General features: G+C 48.0%; 1 pseudogene; it reads left to right on the forward strand.

The window, feature by feature from the left end:
• The first annotated feature begins 454 nt into the window (after positions 1-454).
• On the forward strand, positions 455-824 carry LOC133096083 (CST complex subunit TEN1-like; annotated as a pseudogene).
• The last annotated feature ends 2,217 nt before the right edge of the window (positions 825-3,041 follow it).

The raw sequence follows: 3,041 nt of genomic DNA on the forward strand, positions 1-3,041 counted from the left end.
TACCCGAGCCCAACTGACCCGGAGGAAGTAAATACCTCAATCAAACCCCTGTAGCCTTTAACGTGGGCAGGGGACATGCCCACCTCCTGCCCCCTGGCCTTACTGCTCACCTGCTGAGGAGGGGGTGCTGGCAAGACTTGCCCAGGGCACAGCCCGTGGGCATAGCGTCACTAGAACACTGGAACCTGTTAAAAGATCAATTGAGGCGGGACAGACCGCGGCCGAGGCAGAGGCGGCGCGGGTGTGCGCACCGAGGCCGGCGAGACCCCTGCTCTCGGCCAGGGGAGCCTCAGAGCGGCCCCCGCGCCCCGCAAGGGGACCCCGGACGAAGGTCAGGAAACTGCCCTGGGGGGCAAGCGAGGCGCTCTCGGCAACCCGCCCCTCCCTCGTCACTTGGTCACACGTGGGGGGGCGGAAAGAGGGAACCCAAGGACCCGACGTCCGGACAGGAGCAATGATGCTGCCCGAGCCTGGGATCTGTTACTTCCCCTGGGAGGCCAGCGCCGGCCGTTCCTGATGGGGACACACTGAGAACGTTCGGCAGGTTGAACAGCTACGACACGACGCGGTCCCGAGTGACCCTGGTGGCTCAGCACAGATCCGACCAGCACCCGATCCTCGTCTGGACCAAGTTGGTGGAACCGCTCCAAGCCCAGGTGGGCTCCCTCTACACCGTCCTTGGGGAGCTGGGTCACCAGAAGGCTGGAGGCTGCGTGGTGAAGGCCCGGGTGCTGGCTTGTGTGGGAGGAATGAGTCTCCCCTGGTTAGAACAAGCCATCCGGGAGGAGAGGCTGTACCAGCGAAAGGGGGCCAGCAGCCAGTAGAGAGCAAAACGGCAGCTCCTGGCAACGCCCTTCCTCACCCACCTGCCCTGGAGCTGCTGCAGAGAAGATGTAGGAGCTTCTCCGGAGTGACAGACTTTGGAGCTGGAGAGAAGAGGGGAGGGGTTGCTCATCGGGATCGCCCCAGAAATGGGAGCCTAGAGATCAGAGGTTGGGTTCTGGGCCGCTGGAGGCTGGGCCTCGTGTGGGTCCTGGAGGGTTCCAGAAGGTCCTGGTGAATAAAGCTGTGACGAAGAGGGAAAAAAAAAAAAAGATAAACTGAGACATATTAAACATTTTAAGAGTTTATTTGAGCAAAAATCAGTTGACTGCGGCAGAGCCAACCCAGAAGTGGTTAGGAGTTCGGGAAGGGGCGTTTATACAGCAAAGGCAGGAGCAAAGCAGTGAAATTATTGATTGGCTGTTGCTTAAAGCCTCGTTGGCGGTTTGTGATTGGTTGTCATTCCCAGACTTGGATTTTGGTTTGCCGCCTTAGACCCCCGTGGCATCAGCGCCCCTTCCGTCCAAGGGCTTCATTGTTTAATGAAGTTAACAAACCTGATCATTGCAATTGTGTGTAAATGCCCACAAATATATACATGTTCATAGTTGGCAAAAAAAAAAAAAAAATCGTTAAACTATCAGTTATCTCAAGATGCTCATTTAAAAAAAAAAAATCATTCCATTTCTTAATTATTTGGTTTCTATGTCTAGAGAGAAGTGGCAGCTTAAAGTAATGGTGCTAGATTAGGTTGGAGAGGAGGAACCACCAGCATTTCAGCTCTGACTCTGCCGTGTAACATGGGTTAAGGAGTAGATTTTCTCATTTCTAATGAGGATACAATGCCAACTTCTTAATGGGATTTTTATTAGTTTCCTCTGGCTGCTATAAAAAAATTGCTACAAACTTGGTGGCTTTTTTGGGGGGGGGGGTTACCCGCTGCATGGCATGCAGGACCTTAGTTCCCCCAACCAGAGATCAAACCTGCAAACTTGGTGGCTTAAAACAACACAAATGTATTATCTTACAGTTTTGGAGGTCAGAAGTTCAAAATGGATCTCAGTGGGCTAAAAACCCATTGAGGGTCTGCAGGGCTGTGCTCCTTCTGGAGGCTGTGGAGGAGGATCCATTTCCTTGTCTTTTCCAGCTTCTGGACACTGCCTGCATCCCTTGGCTGGTGGCCCTTTCCTCCACCTTCAGGCAGCAATGGCTGGTCAAGTCCTTCTCATTCTGACGGGACTCTCCTCCCTCACTCTTTCACTTATAAGGACGCTTGTGATCCCACTGGGTCCACTCAGATAATCCAACATAATCACTCCATCTCAAGATCCTTAAATCAATTATAACTGCAAATTCCCTTTTGCCATGTAATCTAACATAAATCCAGGTCCCTAGAATTAGAGTGTGGACATCTGGGGGGGGTCAATATTCTATTCTGCCTACGACAATATTATTGAACAGCTTATAAGAGGAAGTGTGTACAAAATGTTTAAAATATGTGATGACAAAATTATTCCATTTTTGTCTCATTCCCCCCTCTTCTCCTTCTCTTCCTCCTCTCTCTCCCCTTTTATGAGACTATATATTTTTTAATTGATTTTTTGCATCTTTCATTTGAGGATCTAATCTTATTGCTATTTACTGCTTTTTTCTCCTTCTCATTTTATTTTCTACAGTCTTGTTTTCAATATTTATTTCCACATCCTTGAGTCTTACAAACTAATCCTGTTTGACAGCCAATTCCTGCCTGCTGTCCCCTCGTGACTATTTCTGTCTCTTGCTATATTCTCACACCATCGGCATACTCTATATTCACCTTTGCTCTGTCACCTCTTAGAATGCATCATTTATGAACCATATTCTCAAATGTTTTCACTGTTATGTTACCTCCAGATGAGCAGTTTTTTTCTCTTGAGCTACGAACTACATTGACACTTTATGCTTGAGTAAAACTCAGGATACCTCCTTGTTTAACTGTTTTAAGGGAAATGTTTCATGGTAGGTTTTCATATTCTAAAGTTTTCCTCACATATTTGCAGAACTGTTAATGGAGAAAGAATTTCATCGCTGTGTCTGAGCAGTACAGCAAAGTAGAACTTTATCAAGTATCTAGTCAGCAAGATCAATGCAGACAACTAATATAATAACCCAGCACACAAAATGACATTAATGCAAAATTGAATTTTTGAAGTGCATGCAATGTACAGTGGAATAAAGTG

Source organism: Eubalaena glacialis, chromosome 8 (assembly GCF_028564815.1).
Source record: "Eubalaena glacialis isolate mEubGla1 chromosome 8, mEubGla1.1.hap2.+ XY, whole genome shotgun sequence".
Taxonomy (NCBI): Eukaryota; Metazoa; Chordata; class Mammalia; order Artiodactyla; family Balaenidae; genus Eubalaena; species Eubalaena glacialis.